Source organism: Perna viridis, chromosome 3, assembly GCF_037379345.1.
Source record: "Perna viridis isolate PV_CMFRI_1.1 ecotype Kerala chromosome 3, ASM3737934v1, whole genome shotgun sequence".
Classification (NCBI taxonomy): domain Eukaryota; kingdom Metazoa; phylum Mollusca; class Bivalvia; order Mytilida; family Mytilidae; genus Perna; species Perna viridis.
Window position 1 is genome coordinate 56,634,143 of NC_142447.1, and position 9,291 is coordinate 56,643,433.

A 9,291-nucleotide genomic window follows, 5' to 3' on the forward strand; every position below is an offset into this window, starting at 1 on the left:
CATGAAAATCAAGATCATATGACCTTGCACACCATCATTATCTGTAGGAACATCCTGCAAAAAATATTTTAGATGAGGAGATAGCCATACAAGCCATATAGCTTTATTTCTGATGAAAATGACTAAGTCTAACTTTCACCAATGTCCATAATATTTCAAGAAAATCAAAGTCCTTTGGCCCTGCATACCTCCATCATGTGTAGAAATATCCTTTATTAACCAACTACCAAGAATACATTAAAATATGTCAAAAACTGACCAGTTTATATGAATTCAAACCGGGCATTTATACGGGGCCAATATGAAAAAAGAGGGCCAATATTGGTCAAACCAGGGCCAATACGGCATCATAACTTCCGGTCGTTTGACACCGCCAGCAGACGGACATTTTCCAAGCAAACTAGAATGGAAACGAATAGTGAAAAAATGCAGTAAACTAAAGACACGATTCCGATTGGAATGACAGGGTTTCAGACCATGACGATTTTTCTCGCTTTAAATAGATACATAATTCAATCTCAGACGCTAGAATGTGGTCTTATTTCACAAACTGTATGGAACTGAAGAATGCATTTTTCATCGCAAAACTGATCTCATCTACACCAAAAAGACACACACAGCCTTGCAAATTATGTAACAGAATTGTTCATGATATGAGTCATGCATGCATAGATTGTACTATTACATCTCCTTTACTCGACATTTGGTGGGATTTACTTATCGGGAATCTTCCGCTTGAACTCTATGTCGTATTGAGTGAGTGCGATGATGAGTCACTGTACTGCATTATGCTCGGAAAACAGCCAGCCACAATACTCAGAAAAAGTGAATTGAATTCCTTCCAACGATAGTGTTATACCCGCGTTGTAATGGCCACTGCAGCCTACGATAAAGAACTGCGTTCTTGTAGGGTCACGGTGTGACATTGTCATGCATTTCTTGGTGCTTTGCTTGTTTTTTTTTTGTTTTTTGTTTTTGTTTGTTTGTTTGTTTGTTTTTTTTACCCCCTATACTTTTTTACATTTTATATAATTAGTATATTCTACTTTCTTTTGTTTTTTTTTTACATCGCTTAACTCATATTTACCTAAGGAAAATATTGAAGGGATCAGAAATGAAAAAAAAAGTTATTTGTATTGTATAATTCAATTAAGTTGTTTATTAATACATAAAAACTCAAAAAAAGGATAGATTTTGTGTATTTATAAGGTGTTTACTAGTGCGTCCTTATTTCTAAAGACTGGTTAAGACATATCTATTTTAAGCATTGGTGTTGTATAAATGGGTAAAGAGACAGAGAAGGATTCAGTAGAGCTACTTGGCTGAGCGAGCTCTAAAATTATTTTTACTGTGATAAATTCCTTTACGGTTGATCATGGAGGACTTCACAATATTGAATGTTCTAAAGATGGATATGTTTATTATAATTACAATAGCAGATACGAAAATGGGAACAATAGGTTCAGTAAAGACATCATTGAACTGTATAGAGGTACTGCAAAGCTATGATATCAAATGTTTTGATTTTCACTTCAATAGCACAGGTGACTTGTTTCATTCTCCGGTGCCAGGTTAAAATGTGGACAGGATTTCAACTTCCGGTACAACAGAAACCGTTTTTAATACTAGTCCAAAAATAATCCTCGCCATTCACGTGAATATGTGCGACGAATTAATGATAGAATGAGATAAATATAACATATCAGAAGAATCGTGCAGACAAGTTGTTATTTTGAATTCAAACTTTGAGTTCAAAACAACAACTGAGTTTGATTCAACTGGAAAAAGATTATTTACTTACGTTGCACATATTATTACAGATCTGAATAATCACATGTATATCATAGATTGGCTAGATCACAATCATTGTGGGAGAATCTTAGGTTGATTGATTGAACGGCAAACTAAAATTTGATTACGACAGTAACCCTAATGTTAATATGTTACTTTCATCTTTCAATCCAGAAGTACTGGCTGTTTCACTAAACAATAATGTCGTGGTTTCAGCTGTAGATAATAATACACTGTATGTACTCAAATTCTCGCGGGGAGTTAATTGCAGTACAAAATACGAACAAGTTTGGAATAATTTATCCGTATAGTTTATCTTTTGATACATCAGGTCCGTTGTTAATTGGTTGCATTACAGATGGAACTGAACATGCTGAGCACGGGAAGCTTCATGTTGACGTTTTATCGTCAGTTCAGAAATTTGGCAAGCTTTAATTTAAATGCATATTATTATACTTGCACGTGTTTAGGGTGATGTTGTCTACATAATAACGTCAATTTTGTACAAACGAAATTCCTTGCTTTAATCAATTTAATTCATAGTAGGTCATGAGTGAATGTCTTGCCTTTGTAAAGAAGCAAAAATAAATGATTATCATAATGGTTCAACACGTTTTGGTTTTAATTATCGATGTACATTGTAACGAAAATATCGATTCAAACATAAGAGGGCAATTCAGGAGGATCAAAATCCATCCAAAAACATGACCAAAGCGTGGGAACTTAGATGATCTGCAGACACAATGTAGACAACATTATAAACTACAATTACATATAAAAACTGAAGATAAGAAAAACCAGCAAACACACAAGACACTAAAGCATTGGTAGTATAATCTCTAACAAAAATAGGGATCAGCAGCACCCGTCCCTTTGAAAGTGATCATCAAGTTCAGTGGTTTGTAAACCCAGTAAGGCGTAAAATTTAGCTATTTTGTCTCATCTTTGAGATAATAAAACAAAATTGCGATGATGACTATAAAACTTCTGTAGTGATGATATCAACTAAAAAAAAACATAACCGCCGCTTATTTGACAGTATCCTCTACTACTGAAGAACCACATGCAACATATCAACTGTGAAATGCATACTCTTTAAGTTGGGGATGTTTGCTTATTTGAACTAAGAAAGAGGAAGTTCATAATTGGAAAGTAAAAATCATGACGTTTATCAGAAAGTGTCGATTGTAAACGGCTTGTATGCATCTACGCATAGGCTAAGATGTAGATATGAAAGAGTTCATTTTGGGTTGATCAAAAGCAAGCGATACTTGAAAATAAAGAAATGGGATTTTTCAGAGATAATGCATCATCTACATAACGGAAGCTGAGCTGACCAGGCTAGTTGTTTCCCTTTTTGTAGTAGCTTTTTTCAATGATTGAAGACGGGATACTGTAAATTGTGGCAGCTAATTTTCGCGGTTTCTGAAAAGTCAATATGTTTGCGGGTATTAAATTTCGCGGTTTTCAAGGTTGCAAAAAATAAAGTTTTTTTAATAGTCTCGGCAGTGTGTGATTCCAATTTCGATCTGTTATTTTACCGTTAATATAAATTAAAATTAATTAATAGCGGCCGTAAATACGACATAAACAAATTGACAAGTCTACATGTATAGTTTCTTCTGGCCATTTTAATGTATTCAATTGCCCAAGCTGTAGCTTTTGTAGGGATAAACTTATGACACTTTAGGCTAGAAACCACTAATTCCACTTCCCATAGGCTTCTATGCTAATTTCACAATATTCAATGGCTTCTCTGGACTTTACCTTAACTTTAACCTGCAGAGGACTATATATCAGCATGATTCTACATATGTCAGCTCACAATCCTAAGAATGGCATGTGGGGTTAGCAGACTTGCAGTGCAGTACTGGTCACCGGAAGTGAAGGTTCTATAAATAGCATGGGAAATCCCAGTGTTTTCACAAGATAGGGGTATATTTAGAAACCATTATAGAGATTAGGCGTCACATCACAAGAAGCAAAATGCACCTATAAAATGTACAGAAATGTTTTCCTTTCAAAAACTGTTTAAATTTTTTAAATAAGATGAGAACTTTTTTCACAGCACTATGAGGAACAGGGGTAATTTCTGCGTAGGACTATTTTTGCGTACGTTCCAAATGCTCATTGGTTGAATTGGTGGTCTGTAACCTAAATTTAATTGCATGTTTACGGAATAACTTTTTATTGACAGTTATCAGGTTGTGTATATAGCGGTCATCTTTTGTCGGTGATTACCTGTAACAGAACATGTTATTTTAACTAGTTGATACGCTAATCTGTTTTTAATACTTTTCTTTCAATCATTTCCCCCTAAAATTGAAGATTATTTTATTTGCTCATTAGGACTTTTCTTGTCTGGTATAAGCATTTTAGTTTTCTTTCCTTTTTTTATCCAGTGTCATAAGACCGTAAGTCAAGAAATCTGTGTATAGGTTTGATTTTACCCTTTTCTTACTCGTACATATAGTTAATATACCACTTCACAACTTGCTTTATTGTCAGACACAGTATCATTTGTAGCCAATTATAGGCAGAAGTTCTAACTTCCAATTAATGAGGCATTTAGGAAAGATCAAATTAAAGAATCATTTCTGTACCTCCGTAAGTTCTTGAAAAAAGTGCGCATGTGTGATCAAGAATGGACGTCTTATTTTTTCAAGAGAGAAAAACAAAAACAAAATGACTTTAAACGTTATTAAAAAAGTGAATTAGTGAGACTTTTGTGTTTTATCAGAAACTTATACATATGGGAAGGAATGGGAGGAAACGGAAAAAGTAAAAACGAACAGTGCAGAAAAACCGGGTAAACAGAGCTGTACTCACCACGGTAAACATATAAACAATAACATTGACAGTCAGTCTGATCAAAACAATACTATGAATGTTATTAATCCTATGTCCCAAAACTTTGCTCCGCCTGTGTTAAATAATGGACAATATCCTCCACGCCAAAGTTTCATCACACGCTCTCCTGTACAGAATATACCGGGCCTTTACAGTCCACAGTATACTCAACATGGCCCGCATCCCCAGCCAGTATATAATTCTACTATGAATCAATCTACAGAAAGCCCGTAAATTGACATTCTTACAAATAAAGTAGGCCAAATGTTCCAGATGTTATCATTATTAAATTCTTTGTCCGACAAAATAACAAATTTCCAGTCGACGATGAATAAGCTAGTTACAAATGTAGAAGTCATTACAAACCGCGTCGCGGAATAAGAGAAAAGCCTATAAGAAATTAGATTTAATAACTGTGATATTAACGGCAGTATCAAGCGCCTACACGGCGAGTTAAAAGACTTACAAGAGAGGCACATAGACCTACAGATTCGTTCGATGAGAGAAAATCTAATTTTTAATGGCATAGCCGAAAAGAGCGAAAATGAAACGAGCGAAGAATCGGGTGAACTAATTAAAACTTTTATGACAAACGAGATGAAATTTGAAGAACCTGTCGAATTTATAAAGGCCCATAGATTAGGCAAAAAACACCCGAGACGACCACGCCCGATTGTGTGCAGGTTTAAAACTTTCAATGATAGAGAAACAATTCGAAAATCGGCGAAAGTCTTGAAAGGAACAAATTACGGGGTCAGCGAACAGTTCTCCAAAGAGATTAACAACAGGAGACGAGCATTGTGGCCCTATAATAAAGAGGCCAAAGATCAAGAGAGAAAGGCTTATTTCAAGCGAGATAGGCTCATTATAGACGGGCGAGAATTCATTCCGAATGAGAGAGAGTAATCAAGGGAACCAAGGCTACAGCGGCAATCAAAAGAATGTAATCCAGGGACAAAGACCAGACATGGAAAACAGACATACACAACAAAGAACATAAAGTAACTAAAATCATACATACAAAGTAACAAAAGTAAATGAGCAACTCGGACTCCACTAAAAACTGGGAGCATGGACCAGGTGCACCGGTAGGGTAAGCGTCCTCTGCTTTTCTAGAAACACCCGCCGAGTTGCTCATAAAAAGTCAAGTCCTGGGTAGACAAACGAGGGACCCGTTGAATAAATCAGTTTTCATGGTGCTGATGGATACACCATAACGATCCACGAGTTCATGATAACGACCATAAAATTTCTGTAGTGATGACTTCAATCTTGTAGCAACATAACCCTGTTCCAGAAGCCTATTTGTTAGAGTTCTAACGCGATACAAAAAGTCTGTGTAGTTTCGGCAAGCTCTGGCATAACGTATGAGTTGTGATATGAACACTCCATATGCAGGAGCCGAAGGGATATTGCCACAGATGAAAGGAAAGTTGACAATTCTGAATGGAAAGTCATCACGTTTGACGTAGTTTTCCTTTACCATCGATTTCTAAGTGTAGGTCAAGATATGAGGCTGACTTCACAGTGTCTGTAGTATCCTTTATCTCGAGTTCTTTTGGGTAGATGCGATGTATCAAATCCCCGAAATTAGGATTGTTTAAAGATAATACGTCATCTATATAGCGGAAACTGAGATTGAAGGATCTAGCCAAACGATATGCTTTCTTTCTGATCAGATCAGCTATAAAGTCAGCCTCATAAGAGTGAAGGAATAGGTCAGCAAGTAAAGGAGCACAATTTGTTCCCATTGGAATGCCGACCGTTTGTTGAAAAACACGTCCACCACACTGGACAAATATGTTGTCAATTAAAAATTCCAGCATTTTGTAAACATCTTCCCCTGTATATTTGGAAGATGATTTGGAATTATTTCTTACAAAGTATGAGGAATCTCTACCAAGAACTATATATATTTGTATCTAGGTGTAGCATATTTTTTTGAAAAACAATGATATATAATGTTTTTAAGTCGGGATTTTAACTGAGTATGGGGAATAGAAGTATACAGTGTTGAAAAATCATAGGTTTTAATGCTATTATATTCATATAATAGTCTTGAACTGATTGTCTCCAAAAGATCTTTCGAATTTTTCAGGATCCATATTGAATTAATACCGCTACGGGAGTAACAAGTGTTGTGGTAGGACTGTAGACCCTCTTTGACAGTTGTGAGTATAGAAGTTAAAAGTTTTGAAAGAGGTTTGGTGGTACATTTAGCAGATCCAGCTATGAAACGTTGTTTGTATGGATTCTTGTGAAGTTTAGGAATCCAGTACATAGACGGTAAATCACATATGGAAATGGAAACCGACAGGACAAGATACATGAGACAGGGCGCAAGACCAAAACAATTTCCAAGTAGTAAACTCCGGGATGATGACGAGGACTTCTACCGCTAGGTAGAAATAGTCTCTTGAATAAAAGAGTTAACCTAGGAGGATCAACAAATAGTTGTAAATCTGACTACTCAAGCGTTTCAGATGACCTTAACAGTGACAGCTTGAGTTTAATCAAAACAATAACAATGAAGAATTTGTACAGATTTTGTCTTTAAATGTTTGTGGGATTAAAACAAGAATTTGTTACCCAGAGTTTAAACAGTTATTGTGTGATCATGACATTGTGTGTCTAACAGAAACAAAATTGAGTGACTTTTATTTAATAGATTTAGATACAAAAATAGAAAGAATTTTAGAAATAGATCAGGAGGTGTAGCCCTAGGTTATAAGGAGTATTTAAATGAATATATTACAGTTATTGATACTGACTGTCCATTCGTTCTTTGGTTTAAAGTTGACAAAAAATTCTCGAAAACAGAACAAAATTTCATATTTGGTATTATCTATATACCTCCAGAGGGTAGTAAATACACATCAGACGATGCGTTTTCGGAAATTGAATTGGATTTTCAAAAATTTAATCTGAACTCCGATTATATTTGTCTATTAGGAGATTGGAATGCACGCACGGGAAATTTACCCGATTTTATCGAACAAGATACTTGTGATGATTTTTTTGAAAATAATGTTATAGATATTGAAGAATTTTCAGATATAGAATTGATTTTTGCAAAAATAATAATGTCTTTATTTATAATGGTAGAATTGGTTTAGATAAAATGGGTAAACCAACAAGTAAAAATTTGAGTGTTATAGATTATGTAATTAGGACAGCACCAGTTTTTCGTTTAGTACAAAATTTTGATATTTTAGACTTCAGCCAACTTTTTTCAGATGTACATTTGCCTTTGTCTATCAAATTGAGTTCTTTCAATAATGTTGAAAATTTTCAGAGAAAAACAGTATCGATACAGGTAAAAATGAAGTTAACTCTTCTATTCAAGAGACTATTTCTATTTTATTAACATCAGCTGAACAAACTTTAGGTAAAACAGTGGGTGCTAAGTATGCTGGTCGTAAATATACCGGTCAAACAAATAAATTATGGTTTAATGAACCTTGCAAAAAGTCACGAAAGGACTTTCGCAAAGCTAAAAGATTATATAAAAAGCATGGTTCAAATATTTTTAAGAATAGACTCAAATTAGCTGAAAAGCACTACAAGAAGACAATGGGTGAAAATATTATAAAATTTAATAGAGATATGAGCAAGAAAATGAAAAATATGAGATTCCAAAAACCCAAGGAATTTTGGAAGCTTCTTCGAAATAATTCCAAAGAAAATACAGATATTCCTTTAAATGATTTATTTGATTTTTTCAAAGACCTTAATACTAACAAATTTGATGAGACTGATAATTTTGATATACATAATATTGTTGAAAATGACCAGAATCAAATTTTAAATAGTGTTATAACAAAAGAAGAAATTAACAAAGCCAAACGAGCTGCAAAGAACAACAAGGCCTCTGGCGATGACAAGGCAGTAAACGAATATATATCAGCTTCTTTTTGTTTGATGAGTGATATTTATGCACTGTTATTTAATTTAGTTTTTGATACTGGCATTATACCGGATGAGTGGTTAAAGGGTATTATTATACCAATTTATGAGAAGAAGGGAGATAAATTAGAGCCAAATTAGAGTTATCGTCTTTGGGGAAAATGTTTACTTCAGTATTGAATGCTAGATTAAATGATTATATTGATGAAAACTCTATTTTAAATGAAAATCAGACTGGATTTAGAAGTGGATACTCCACAAATGACCATATTTTTTCACTGTATGCTTTATTTGAATTATTAAAGGTAAAAAAGAAGAAACTCCACTGCGCTTTTATCGATTTTGAAAAGGCCTTTGATTTTGTGCACAGAAATTCTTTATTTTGCAAACTGTTTGTTAATAATATAAAAGGAAAATTTTTACGTATTATTCAGAAGATGTGCGATGAAGTTAAATCATGTATCAGACATAATAATGAAACATATTTTCAATGTGAAATTGGTGTTAGACAGGGTTAGAACCTCTCGCCTGTGTTATTCTCTTTATATCTAAATGATCTGCAATCTTATCTAGAAGAAAATGGTTTGTTTGGCCTAGAATCAATCAGTCGTGATTCTGAAGTTGAATTCACAATTTATATTAAAATTCTATTTTTTTTGTATGCTGATGATAAAATTTTATTAGCTGAGTCTAGCAAAGAACTCCAGCAAATGTTAGATCATTTCTCGAATTACTGCGACCAAT